We start from the raw sequence: 15557 nt of genomic DNA, 5'->3' as shown, positions 1-15557 counted from the left end.
TTTTCAGAATAACTCAATCCTTAGCTGCTCAGATTAATCTAATAGGGCAATGAAATACTGGAACAAAAGTGGTTTTTCAATCAGCAATGGTGTTTTCTGTTCTCAGGATCTCCTTTCTTCACTCAAAAATCATGCAAACTGAATACTGTATCCCACAGCAGCTATATGCTAAACAAATACATAAAAACATGATAATGACAAGTCAGCGCCATTTATGGGATCATAGAATATGTTGAGTTGGAAGAGACCCATCAGGATGAGCAAATTCAACTCCTGGCCCTGTGCAGGACGCCCCAAGGATCCCACCATGTGCCTGAGAGCATTGGCCAAACACTTCAACTCAAATAGGTTTGGTGTTGTCACCCCTTCCCTGGGAACCCATTTCAGTGCTCAACCACCTTCTGGATGGACTACAGAATTGCCTGGAAGAAGGGGCTCTTATTCTCTTGGTATTAATGTTACAGTGGAAATTTCTATTGTTTTATGTATGGGGGCAAGATTTTGCCTTATCAGTTGGATGTTTCAGGATCCCTGAACTATAATTTCACTTCCTATTATGAAAAAAGCTTAGTAAAAATGGGCCGGTTACTTGAATTATGCTGAGCAGAAAGTTGTTATTTAGCTCATTTGGTTTTGTTTGACCATAGAATAGCTGATTTGTGGACATTAAGTAGATTGAGGACTTCATTCAGGTGCAAGTCTTGTTACCTTTAGTCATATGTATGTGTTTTTAAAAAGCGTCTGGCATTAATGAAGCATATAGTCTTTGTAAATCAGGTGCACAAAGCAGGTGGAGTTCTGTGGATAGCAGTACACAAGGTGTTTTGAGAATTTGGCAGTGCATGCTTGAGTCTCAGCTGCTCTGGCAGGCATACCCAGAGAGAGAGACATATGAACACACAGAGAAAGCTGTAACCATACATCCAATAACTTGTAGGTTGTGTCTTCAGTGACTTGGGAATGTAGAAACAGTCAGCCTGACTTAGGGTTTAGTCATGTGTTCTAACATCAGAGGCTGGGGTGCTGCACACCCTTCCCATTAAACTTGCATGTCCAAGGGTGCTCCTTGCTGCCAGGGCTGGGCTGGTCCCAGTGCCTCAGGTCAGCCATTCAGTCCATCATTCCACTCACAGACCCAAAACAGTGCTTGCATAGAAAGGAGTCTGAATTCTGAAAGCCTCCAAACCAAATTTCCACATTCAGTGCCACAGCTTAAAATATATATGCATTATTCGATGTCTTTTTTATTTTTATAATTCCCTCCTCTTTGTTATAGTCACTGTATTTTTCAACCCAGTTACAGCTCAGAGGATGTTCTAGACACATAAATGAATATCTTTGGTTTATGTATATCACATTGAATGGGTTAGGAATTTTTTTATCAGCTCTGTTGTTATGTCCCTTCCTGTCAGAAAAATATAATGCTACCATGTTTTGCAAGAAAAAAACCAAATTAATAAAAAATAAGAATTAGGGGGGATTTAAGGTCTACATATGTTGCTTGATAAATTAACTATTTGTCATCAAGTAATTTATACAGGAATGAAAAGCTATCATCAGAGCTCTTGGAGAAGCTGAAGAAGATTGTCTTCTGTCAGCCCTACATTCTGTGCCAAGAATTAAAACTAGTTGCTTTATCTCAATTCAAAGAAATTTTCAAAACCTTTATCACTACAGGCAACAAATCCAAAACAGGCAAAAGTCTCTATGCTGAGCTAAGGCTAAGGAAGGACAGAATGTTAATTATTCATTCTGTTTTAATAGCTATTACTATTACTAAAGCTACTTGGTTCTGCTTATGAAGATTAAACAGAACGAAAAGGTTATTAATTGTGGATATTGTTCATTGCTCTATGTTTAGCCTGAGAACAAAATAGAAATTTAGAGATAGAGTTAAGGTCCTAAACAATTTTAAAACTTAATGAGAGGGTTCTGGTAGCTTTGAATAAAAGAAAACAATGCCATTATTCATACTCTTGTCTATGCAACCACTTTCCCATTATTTCCAAAAATAGTAGTTGAGTAGCTTCCTGCCCAAATAAACAGTTCACGTAGATGGAACTTGGGCTATAAAGCTTTTAAAAATAAGGTTTCCTTTATTTGAAGCTGAACAGCATAGTGAAATACAGGAAGGGTTGGGCTATGATTGGACTGGATTCTTTAAGTTAATGTTTTAAAAGGTTACGTGACCAGTTCAGAGTAACTAAATACACTGACTCTGTAGAGGGCCTGGAAGTGTCGCGGGGAACACGCTCCTGCCATTGCCAGAAGAAACAGCCTCTTGTAGTAAAGATGCATAATCATTAACAAGCTTAACTCTGGGCTTCAGAGGAATCCGAGTTTCCAGCCCTTCTAGAAAGATTTTTAAATTCTGCCTTCACAGTGCAGACCTGACAAATCTCACACATCAAGAGGGAGTCTCACACGTTTAGCTCCCAAAGTCCCTCCCCTGCAGCTCGACCTGTTTCACACTCATTTGCAGCACTGTGCCACGGCTGCTGTCCCGTTCTGTAACCCCTCGTGCCAGGCTCAGCTGGATAGGCCAGGCTGCAGTCTGCCAAACAGTTCCAGCTTCTGGGGGCTATCAGGAACCGATCAGCAAAGAAGAGCAGGATGCACAATGCAGCATGGCTGCATTGCTGAAAAGAACAATAGTTTCCAGGGGAATTCCTGGAAATACTGAGAAAATCCCTTTCCAGAAAGTAAGAAGTAAAATCTCCTCATAGCTCAATGTAAGCATTTTTCCAATTTGTGTTAATTTTTCAAGTTTTCTGTTTTGAACACAGTGACTATGAATTGTAAGGCAATTAAATTATACATTACAATCTTTTAAAACTATAATCTATAAATAAACAAATGAAAAAAAAATACAGATCAGACACACAGGTTTTGGTCAGGAAGACAATGAGTGGTGATATTCTTCTCCCAGCAATAACTTGGCTTCTGCAGCGCCATTCCTGGTGCTGGGCTTGCAGAATATGCTAACAGAGTAAGAGAAAAGATGGAAGAAAATTCACCTTCCTGAACATACCTGGACATAAAAACTGCTAAAAGCACAACAATAGTACCTTTAGGAAGGCGCATTTCATTTTGAGCTCAGATCAGATACTTTAAAGATGTGACTGAGTTCTTCCTTATATCTGAATTTTTAAAAACAAATCCTCCAACAATAGAAAGACTGGGAACAAACGGCCAAGACCGAGACCCAGCCTTCACCCTCACCACTGTATGGCTCTCTGTGACCCAAAGAGCACCATTTGTGGCTTGGTGCACTGCTGCTTTCATTGAAAAGCCATGAAAAATAACTTGGAAGCAAAGTGTCCTCTCTCCAACATCTTCTGGGCAGTATTATCATAGGCTTCTTTACTGAGCACAGAACAAGTTCTTATTTTAACCATTTTCCTAAACACAGAACTATCATATGGGCTTATATAAGCCTTAAATAGGGAAATACACAATTTATTTCTGTTGTTTATTTTAAATTAGGTAAAACTGCAATAGAAAATTAACAATCTGTGGAAGTTTTTCAAATATCTTGACTGTTTTAACTGATATGGTTGTGCTATGACTAGAAATTGTTGTATATGTAGGAACTTTATTAAATCTATTTCATCACTTTAGTCTGAACCTTTTATTTTTATTTCTTTCCTGTTTGCATGACACAACATAGGAAGTAGCAGACCCAATGCCACTGTTACGGAAAAGATTGCATGTGCCTTACTTTGCATCATATGTCTGCACTTGCTCGTTAATAAAAATTTAGAAGACAAGAAACAAAAGTAATTGTTCAGCCAAAAATTCATCTGAGTAGTCTAATCTTAAGGAAGACTCTCAATAATGTTGCATTTTGGAGGAGATCTTTTTTAGATATGATACAAAGGCACACACAAAACAAAGAGGAACTTTGAAAAGGGACTACTTAACTTCTTTTCCTTCTACCTTTAGAATTGCAGCTAGCACATTAACTTCAGACTCAAAAAGTAAATGGAGATCAACATTTGACATAAATTAAATATTCTTACATGTAATTGAGTATTTTCAGTGTGAAGTTCTCATTTTTCCCTGACAGCTTTCTATGAGTTATCTTAAATGTTATCTTAGGAAATGCAATTATTATATGGAGCATTAAGCAGAGCACAAATATTGGTACACTGCAGAGACACCAGTTAATTTTCTTTTGACTACTGAAGCAGAAATAAAGGAAAACAGCATAGTTAAATGGTTCTAAAGTTACATAGTGGCAAGCAGCAAGAGAGTTGCCATGTGAAGGATACAGTTTTGAAACATAATCCAGGGGGAATTATTGTGAAGTTACGCTGTACAGAATATTTCATTCATTTGAGTCACCTTATAAAAGTCCTGTGGTGGATTCTGCTGTATCCAACCGTTCCCTGCTGTAAACTGAAGACCAAATAGTCAACCCGAACCAGGCTGGCTTGGTTGCAGAGTACATTTCATGTTATCGTATGAGTGACATATTTGGTCCATCAAGGGAAGGAGGAAAAACTCAAGATCTTTTTTTTTAGATCAGTTTTTCAGAACCTGTGCTGGTGTGACTGTCAGGCAGCCAGAGCACCCTGCTCCTGCAGCAGCAACTGTATGAGGCAGCATGTCATATCTCCTGCCTCCGAGCAGAGAACTCTCTTATGAAGAATTAGCACCACAGCCCTGAAGTTACCAGCCCAGTCTTTCTAAGAGAGCTTCCCAAATTAATCAGTGTGCCTAGAGCACCTGGTGTCCCTGGGCTGCTGGGGTTTGATTCAATGCATGTTGAAACCAACTGAAACATTTTACTAACATCTGTGTGTGCTAGATTAGAGTTTAAATACAATAGACTATTTAATTTTCACTAAGGGGTTTCAGCATGAACAGAAAACTGCGTAGTTGGTTACGTGCACCATACACCACCTTTAAATGTCACGAGCTCCTTTCACACACCAGTTGGTGCAAGTGGACAGGAAGCTACTGAGATGGAGTTTTGCATAGGTATTATCTTTTTCTTCATCACAGTTAACTCTGATGAGAGGCCGGAGGGGCTGGTGCAGAAGGTGAAGCTCAAGGGCAGACTGGGCTGCAGTGGCCATGAAGTCACCAAGATCCTTGGGCCAGCAGGGAGGAGTCACAGCAAGCTCACTGCTCAGGACTTCGGTGGAGCTGACTTTGGCCTCTTCAGGAATCTGCTTGATAAAGTACCATGGGATATAAAGACGTGGAGAGAAGAGGATCCCAAGAAAGTTCATTGATATTCAAAGATCACCTCCTCCAAGCTCAGGATCAATGCATCCTGACAAAAGGGAAGTTCAGAAAAAATGTCAGGAACTCCTGGACAAACTCAAACACAAAGAAGAAGAGGGTGGAAGCAGGAAAAGTACAGATAGATTGTCTAAACAGCCAAAGATCAGGTTAGGAAAGCTAAAGCCCTGATAGAATTAAACCTGACCAAGGTCATCAAGGCCAACAAGAAAGTCTTCTATAGGTACACTGGTGATTAAAGGAAAACTAGGGAAAATGTGGGCCCTCTCTGAAAGGAAATGGGAGTCTTGGTAACAGAGGACATGGAGAAGACTGAGACATTCAACAACATTTTTGTCTCTGTCTTCACTAACAAGTGCTCCAGCCACGACACCCATGTTACAGAGAGGAAAGGCAGGGATTGTAGACCCAGTATAGACCAAGTTTGAGGCTATCTAAGGAACCTGAGGATGAACAAGCTCCTAATCTCTGTGGGACCTGATGAGATTCATCCAGGGGTCCTGAGGGAACTGGTGAAGGAATTAGCTAAACCACTTATCCATCATATGTAAGAAGCCATCACAGTCTGGTCAAGTTCCCACTGACTGGAAAAGGAGAAACATAACCCTCATTTTTAAAAGCAGGGGAAAAAGGAAGACTCAGGGACCTACAGGCTAGTTAATTTCACCAGTGTGTGGAAAGATGATGGAACAGATTTTCCTAGAAGTTATGTTAAAGCACATGGAAAATAAGGAGATGATTTGTGACAGTTGACATGGCTTCACTAAGGACAAATTATACCTGACCAATCTGGTGACCTTCTATGATGGGATTACAGTGTTGGTGAATGAGGGAAGAGTTATTGACACCATCTACCTGGAATTGTGCGAAGCACTTGACACTATCCTACATGATATCATTGTCCCTAAACTGGAGAGATTTATTTCACAGATGGACACTCAGTAGCTAACACTGTGCTAACTCAAGGAGTTGTGGTCAATGCCTTGATGTCCAGTGGAGACCAGTGGCGACTGGTGCTCTTCCTTTGCTGGTGGCATGGACAGTGCGATTGAGCGTACCCTCTGCAAGACTACCAATGACACGGAGCTGTGCAGTGCCCTTGACATTCTCTAGGGAAGGGATGACATCCAGACAGACCTTGACAAGCTTGAGAGGTGAGCCCATGCCAGCCTCATGAAATTCAACAAGGCCAGGTGTAAGATCCTGCAACTGCGTTAGGGCATTCCCAAGCAGAAGTACAGGCTGAGTAGAGATTGGATTGAGAGCAGCTCTGAGGAGAACTTGGGAATATTGGTGGACAAGAAGCTTGATATGACCCAGCAGCAGCCCAGAACGACAATATTCAGGGCTGCCTCGAAAGAAGCGTGAGCAGCAAATCAGGGGAGGTGACTCTCCCCCACTGCTCTGGGCTTGTGAGACCCCACCTGGAGGGCTGCGTCCAGCCGTGAGGCACCCAACATAAGAAAGACATGAACCCATCGGAGCAAGTCCAGAGGAAGCCATGAAGATGATCTGAGAGCGGGAGCACCTCGCCTCTGATGGCAGTGTGAGAGAAATGGGGCTGTTCAGCCTGGATAAGAAAAGGCTGTGGGGAGTTGGTGAGCATTTTCTAGTACCCTAAAGGGAGCCTACAAGGCAGCTGGAGAGGGACTTTTTACAGTGGCATGAAGTGATGGGACGAGGGGAATGGCATCAGACTGAAACAGGGTAGGTTTAGATGAGATGTTAGGAAGAAATTCGTTACTATGAGGGTGGTGAGGCACTGGAACAGGTTGCCCAAAGAAGCTGTGGATTCCTCATCCCTGAAAGTATTCAAGGCCAGGTTGGGTGGGGCTCGGAGCAACCTAGTGTAGTGGAAGGTGTCCCTGCCCATGGAACTTGATGATCTTTATTCATGATTGCAGAAAACTTAATAGTGCAACACCCTGGAAATTGTACTATGGGAACACTTTTAAACAAAACACAGGTAATAGTAAACTTCCCCAATTTTATGTTATCAAATTACTTGAAGAGGAAAATGACAACTCAACAGTTACACTTTTTGGTGTAAGAAATGTGTGCCCCACCAATTATCATTCAGAAAGGTTGTCTCAGTCCACGTACTTAGGACCACAACACCTGCTGTGTCTGGCTCTCCAAAAGTTAAGCAAAAGCCACATTTTGTAGACTTTTCTGGATTGGCACTTGGCAGATTTCCTTTGCTCAGCATGTATTCCATTTGGGGTAAATATTGAGGTCAATATATAAATATCATGATGGATAACTGCTGCAGCTACAGTACATCTACTCTCCATAAATCCAGCTAAATAAGGCAGGATTGCACTGCAGATCTAAAGTTATATCCTATCAGAAAACTTTCCTCGTAAGTAAAACTGAAATTGCACCTGTGTATCTACACTGGTGAGGCTGCAGGGCCAACCCTAACATCACAATCATCTTGACACCAAATCAGTCATTTAGTCCATAAGGTATTTTTAGCTCATGTCTTTGTGCTCCCTTTTGTAACATCTGGGTGCCTCTGCAGTGGGAGGGTGACTGGTATGATGGATCCAGCACATTACTTATTATTCTGCAGTCCTACTCAGTAAGAGATCACAACCCTATTTTTAGAAGAAAATATAAAAACACAATCCAACTGCAAGCATAATGGAAAGAAAAATCAGGGAATCTATATTTGGAGATTTGTTATAATTCATTGGTCTTCAGTTCAAATATGTTCCTCTTATTAGGCATAATTTTTCTAATGCAGCACTCTGAAAAGTTCTTTATGGTCCTGGAAAGGAAAATAATATGCAAAATCATTACGGGAAGAACACAGGTGCATGTGAGTTGTGGTTGTAACTATTAAGTCACTGAACTAATGATAGCTCAGAAAACCCACAAGCTGTCAGATTTTAAAATTACACTAAAATTTGTCAAGTATATCCTCATAATTACATGTAATAACTGTCATGTGAAATTTCTTCTTTTCTTTTTGCTATTCCTACAAACTAACCTACAAACTGTACCAATTGTAAGTCAAAACTTTCGGCTAGCCTACCAAACTGCCTGAAATACAAACCAGGCATTTATTTGGGCAACTTAATCCCAAAAATTATAATAATAATCAAAGGTAACTTACAGAGCTAAAATATACATCTATAATGTTATTAGAGAATAACAGAAAGTTCCAGCATATAAATATGTATGAAACTAAAACATATTTATGAAACCTATGTATGAAACTAAAATACAAAATAATGAGAACTAATTATAATGACATCTCCACAGATATCGAGCCCTCATGAGTACAGGAGATTAAGAAATGTCTAAGCCTGGCAAGCTTTGGGCTATGTTGTGTGGAACTGGCTGTTCTTATAGCACTGAAAACAGATTTTTTTTTTTTTCCCTCTCCTGTCAACAGTGATTTCTTGGATCAAGACTGAAAAGATCATAAACCTTTTATGGTTTCATTAATTAATTAAATCCAGGTTAGTTGTTAAGAAGAATGTGTATAAGTGGGGACAGTAAAACCCTGGCACAAACTATCCATGATGGAGTCGCTGTCTTTGCCAGGCATTACGAATTTTTAGCCAGTGCTGAAGTCAGCACACGTCAGGTGTGAGTCTGAGTAGGGTCCCTTCCAACCTACAATGTTTTCAAACTATCAAGAAAAATAAAGATATCACTGATCCTGCCTTGAGACAAGAACTTGGGGCTGGTCCATCTTTTGAATTCTGTTCCAGCCCAATGCTTTGACTAGGTGGCTCCTCATGTTAACTATGTCAGCTTTCCATGGGAGGGATTTTCCTTTGCGTTTCATCTCCCTCTCTGCTGGAAGTGAGCCAGGGTGGGCCTGGGCCATCCCAAAGGAGAGCAAAGAGCCCCACTAGCAGGACAAGAGTCTGAGGACACAGGAAAGGAGAACTGGGCTAAAGCAGGATCCTGCCTTTCAAAACTTACCTTTAATGATGAGCAATTCTGATATTGGGAAACGGATTTCTGAAGAAAAAAATGGTCTACATTGGAATGAAGAATGTGAATATCCCTTATTTAATGAAATGGTTACAATATTGTCTTCTCTTTAAAAGACTTCACCTAATTGCATAAGATTACATCAGTATTTGGCTTTACTATATATAAAGGGCAAATGAAATCCAATCTAAGTACGAGAAGAGCCTAAAACCCCACTGGTCTGTAAACAGGACATGTAGAGGTTCAGCTAGATAGCTTCACAATTTTCCAAGTCACTGAAGCAGTGAAGATATCAGTTGTTTGAAGAGAAGACTAGCAGGCTGCTGGGGTTTTTTATTCCTATATTTTGTTGGGGAGTTTTAAGTTGTAAGGAGGCAGTAGCAAAGTTACTTAGGTGATCTTAAAGGTATGTTTGCATTTCTGGAAGCTTTAGTAAGTATAAAGAGACTTTTAAAATGTGTGTCTTCGTGGGAAAAAATGAACACATTTTATTCAGAGGGTAAAAATATTTTAAGTGTTGTTTTTTCCATTATAACTATAATGATTTCTGTTTACAGTACTCCAGCATTTTCCAAGGTTCACTGAAAGTAATGAATGACTACTCATAATTTAGGATTTCACATGACTTTGTTCTATGCACTATCCAGCTTTGAAAATTGCAGGTTTACTACTGCTCAACATTGCCATTTTAGCCACAGATCAGAACTCCACTACTTAACATCTTAATATTTTTGATTGCTTTTTAACAGAAAGCATTTACCCAAAGGAAATGCTGGTAGAAAAGAACATTAATTGAGCACCCTCTCTATATTAGGAGAAATGGTAGTAATAGTATTACTCTGCATTGAAGGTCCATAATGGAGCTTGAATGAATTTATTTACGTCCCCCCAAAACAGTAAGTGCTTTCTGCATAAGATGTCCTGAATAAACTGGGAAAGACACATAAATTTAAGGACATTAAATATTTGCTTATCAGTAAATGTGTGGCCATTAGATTTCACTTATGGTTTGATTTTACTGTGATATATAAAACTCTTCTCCTTAGCAAATTTTAAAACTCATGAAAATCAAGTAAAAGTGAGGGGGGAAATTTTTCTTCTTTGCTTTTGTCTCCTGGATAAAGGAACTCGCTTCATCAGTCCACAGAGATTGGGACAATTTATATAATATGCAAATGCCTCCCTCTAAAATGCAGTAAACACTACAGACCAGGGTAGACAAATTATGGCAAGAGTAAAAAAACTGCTGATCCTATCCTTTTATTGAACTAGGTTTGTTCTAAGAAAGTAATGATACAAAATTTGGGAAAGGGCTTTTTCACAAAAAAAAATATTATAGTGGATATTATAGCAGAACCAAGTGCAAAATGGCCATGGAACATGCACCAAATAGAATGCTGGATTGACTGCTCAAAGACTGACTCAGAGTGTGATATATCAGCTTCCACTGTCATGGTCTCTCATACTTATTGAAAGTCTTTGAAAAGACAATGAGCTTTAAATGCCTCATAGAACCTGTCTGTAAATAATTGTTTAAAATCTTTATCTCCTGAATAAATCCGTAAGAAAACTGCTATCCTTTTCTTAATTTTTTTTGACAGCAGGAAATCTATCTGTCTATCTGTCTGTCTATCTATCTATCTATCTATCTATCTATCTATCTACCTATAAGACAAAAAATATTATTGTGTTTATAAAGGCTCTGTAATACTGAGTGCTTCCACACAGACTGGATCAGCCATATGCCTAGAGGAACTGTCACATACTGCACAGAAGCTGTGTCACAGAATTACCAAGTCTTACAGCTGTGAAGAAGACACTTCTGCACAGTCTGCTGAAGTTGACTACAAGGGGTGGTTAAGCTGCAGGAATCACATTTTTGAGTCTGTATGTCAAGTTGATAGTAAGTTTCAAAAATTCATTAAATCTCAGTAATCCTTAGGGGAAGCTGTAAGGATGATGGAAAAGGAGTAGGAAGTTGTAACAGAATAAGGTCTGTTCTGAGTAACTCTGCCTCAGCAAACAGGATGGAAGGATAACAGCCAAATAGCCAAAGAATGGAAAGGAAGATGAAATCAAGAGTCTAAGAAGGCTGACAAAAACCTGGGGTAGTGCTTAGGTGGCTGAAGACACTTGGATGTTTTTGTTCATGCGCATCTGCAATCCTTGCGTATTTTCTCTGTAAGTGAAATTTAGGTTAGAGGGAAGACAACGCATGCTTAGATAATAGTGCCCATGCTGAATCTCCATCTAAAAAATGTGTGCTATTGTACATTTTCTGAAGACTGAAATATAAGCACAATTTCCAAGGGGAGGCTGGAAAGACCTTAGCCCCTGCCACTGACTCCTTTTCGCCTGCAACACTGGCAGCTCCCACAGTGCTGAACAGTCTGCAGCTTCTCCCTAACACTTACATGGCCAAAGGGAAGCTGTACTGCTGTGCTGCAGCCAGGTGAATGTGCATGTTTGTGTTTTCTTTCCTCTCCTGACTGTTAGGATCTCTGTCATGTGATCCAATACACATGTAGTGTATTTGCCCTGCAACACAAGGGCTGAGATCATCCATTTCACATCACTCTGAACACAAGAGCACATCCTTTCACTAGGAGTTGCATGTGTGCTCAGCAAGGAGAGGGACTGAGAGGGTTAGTGCTACTTTCAGAGTCCTGGACTGAAAGTAACGCAAATGCTTCATTTTTGGTAGCAGCTGCAGGCTTTCAGAATGTCACTGCTAATGCTTTTTCAAAAACCATATAATTACAGGCACCCAGGCAGTGGTACAATGCCTAAATCCTGCCCAGTCCTAACAAATCAGCAACACATGCTCTTAAAAGTTGAGTAAAGCTTTCTCAGTAGTCAACATGTGGAGAGGCAGAGTTATTCATCAAGGCTTGATAAGATACTGTATTGTACATGAACACTACTACAGCAAGTTATAAACCATATTTTAAAGAAAGCTTTAAAAAATATCTTATCCCCAGACTGAAAGCTTAAAGTATATCTTACTCTGGTCTTCTAAATTATGGAGATCAATCATAAATACAAATAGCACAAGAAAAGTCTATTCTTGAGCTCAGTAGCTGGCCAGGTTTGCCCTTTGCTGATCACAGACATTCAGGGCTCATGGCTGTACCCAGCTGCTTGGGCAGGCTGGATCACCTGCTTCAAATGGAGATTCTGGAGAGATCCCACTTCTGCCCCAGAGAGGGCAGGGCCACAGAGAGGACTCTGCATGGGCCTCTCAGTTTGGCTGAGGAATCCCAGAATCCAGATGACTTGGAAGACAAACATGAATACCAGTGTAAGAACATGTTGGAGAAGTTCATGGAGAACTGTCTGCTGTGGGAGAGACCCAACATTGGAGTAGAAGAAGGGCTCCTCTCTCTGAGCAGGGGGACAAACAACGTGTGATGAACTGACCATGACATGTGTTCTCTGTCTCCCTACAGTGCTGGGAAGAAGGGAGGGGTAGGAAGAAGATGTTTCTAAGATTTTATTTCTGATTAACCTGCTCTGATTTTGTTGGCAATAAATTCAACTAATATCTCTAATTCTAGCCTGTTTTCCCCATGATGGTATTCAGTGAGTGATCTCACCCAGTCCTTAACTCGTGAACCCTTCATTGTATTTTTCTGTCTCCAGTCCGGCTGTGGAGGGGAGCAATAGAGAGGCTTTGGTGGGTGCCTGCAATGCAACCAACAGCAACCCACTACAGTCTTTTTGGTGGAGAATGTGGGCAAACCATGAGAATTTTGAAATAAAGATAGTAATTGGGAGAGGTAATGGGCAAAACAACTCTTGAACAATGTTAGAGAGTAGAACCATCATGGGTAATCTTTGTTGAAATTGTGGTGATGGGTCAAGGGTTGGATTTTTTGTAAATGGTCCATTTTTTGTTTTGTGTTGTGATGGTGTTAGTTTGGTTTTTGTAGGGGGCATTCATTTTTTACAGTGTTTGCCTTCTGCAGCATCTGCTATGAGTGCTGAAACCCTGTTTCCCAGCAAGTGGCTGAGCTGCTGATGGGAAGTAGAGATTAAGATTTTTTTTTCCTTTGCTTATGTGCGCACAAACTTTTGATTTTTTTTCTTGTACTTAGTACAGTGTCTTATCTCACCCAATAGTTGTTTTCCATCTGATTTTCCTCTCCTGTGTCCCACTGGGAAAGGCAGTGATAGAGGAGCTTGGTGGGCACTTGGTGTCCAGGTCAGCCACTACACAAAAATGCTGAGATGCAGGATCCATTTTTCACTTGCACACATTGGTAACATTACCATCACTGGCAGAAAAAGAAAATCATAATGATATATAAGTCCAGAAAGGAACAGGAAGACATGTCTTTGAAATTTACTTATAAAAGGAACCAATTTTAAACTGAATCAATAGAAAATGAGATTAGGAATTTTAAAGATTTATTGCAAAATTGAATAGTCTATGCCATAATAAATAATGCATCTAATGAGGAAAAAAGGATGCACCCCCATCCCCCAAGAGATTTCTTTTTTCATCAGTGTTACTCTAAATTGCTCTGACTGTGCAAAATAGCTGTGAGTGAAGTCTCGCTGAAGCAAGCAAATCACTGTGTGGCACACTTTAAAAATGCTAAGGACTAAATGTCCCTTTAGAATTTAAAGCAGGTGTTCGTACACAGAAGCACAATATAGCAGAAAGTGGTGATCCAATTCCAAATCAGCAGCCCTGCTTCCACATTCCTCCCACACATCCTACCCAAAACTGGGACACGAGGGGAAGCCAGCGTTGGCCACCACTGCATCCAGAGGACTGTGTTCTTCACAGGACTCCTAAAATGCCTCCTGTCCCTGCCCTCATCTCAGTATAGTCGCCTTCCTGTCTGATGTAGGACGCCAGCAGGAGGTTGGCACAAAGGGACTAGCAATACTGTGTGTGCCACCCCCTTTCACTGGGCATTTGATTGGGTCACAACAGTTCATTTTTCACTCACAGGATAGTAGAGATCAAACTTTTAAGAAAGGACAGCACCTCTGCAAAACAAGATAACTGTTTATAGGTCGTCCACAGCTGGGAAATACCAGTAATAGAGTTGAAATTAAAGGTAATGCTTTTATTTCTTAGCAAGAAAACCCCTTTTGAAGTAACATGCTAGTGTCTTCTTTATTAAAACTCCAGACACTGCAATCCAGAGATGGCAAGACTGCAATAATTTCAATTTTATTTAATATTAAATTTTTAACTACTTTCTAGTCCTCTACGCTGAACATTTGTGTTATGCAGATTTCAAAAATAGAAAGTAAAAATCAACAATTTTTTGTATTTCCTGTGTATTCATCTCATGCTCTAATTCATGACTTTGGAACACTAAAAATTTTACAACAATTCTTAGTGATAATAACTATATGAATTGTATAAATATAATAGAAAAATTTGAAATCAAGTATAAAGCAGTCTTTCTTATTCTGAACTTACTTCAAACTTCTATTCTAGGTTTTCATATTTCCACAGAATCTGCTTCTTTTCCACAATTTATGATTTTGGATTCTAAACAAGGCCATCCTTGCAGGCAGACAATAACTGCAGGGGAAATACTGCACAGCACAGGGATCTGGAAGTCCATGCCTTGTGTTATACACTGCATGATATATTATTTTCTTTGACGGATTTGTAATTAATCATCAAAATGAAGGTGACAAAACTAAGTGTTATGCTGCCATTACCCAGAGTTTACTACAAAGTGTGAGCTCAACCTCACACATTATCCCAGTTTAGCTTCAATATAAAATTTTCAGCTTCAGGACCTCATAGATAACAAGATTAGCACATATTAATCCCTTAATCCTTTCTCTAATTGTTATGAAATCTAGAGTCATCAACAACTTCAGTCAATCCTGACCAGCTTTTTAGTCAGATATCAGGTTTTATCATCTATGCCTGCATTTGTAGGCATCAACACTGCAAAGTGTGATAAAGCCCAAGTGATTACCATGAATATTATATGAGTACAGTGCATGCATCAGTGTAAATCTTTTTTCTGAAACAGTTTACTGTGAGAAGAAATCACTTCATTTGAGAAGAATCGGGGGGAAAATATTCCAAGCTTACTATGCTTTATAAAAAGGTTTTCCACTTACATGCATTTTTAATGGGTTTCCTTTTGGTGTTTTTTCTGGTGTTGTTTCAATAGCCTTCTAAGCCTCAGAGCTTGATTTTGTAACTCTGGCTGGTTTACTATGGATTTGTTAATTGCTAGATAAGCCAAAAGTAGTTAACAGCTTTTACCCTTGAATAAAATGTTTGCACAATGTAAATGGCCGAGGACAAAACTTATTCTAGATTTGGAGGTTCTACAACTGGAAATGTGATTCAAATTTTTGGA

This window comes from Motacilla alba, chromosome 2 (assembly GCF_015832195.1).
Source record: "Motacilla alba alba isolate MOTALB_02 chromosome 2, Motacilla_alba_V1.0_pri, whole genome shotgun sequence".
Classification (NCBI taxonomy): domain Eukaryota; kingdom Metazoa; phylum Chordata; class Aves; order Passeriformes; family Motacillidae; genus Motacilla; species Motacilla alba.
Note: the sequence above shows the minus strand (reverse complement) of the source record.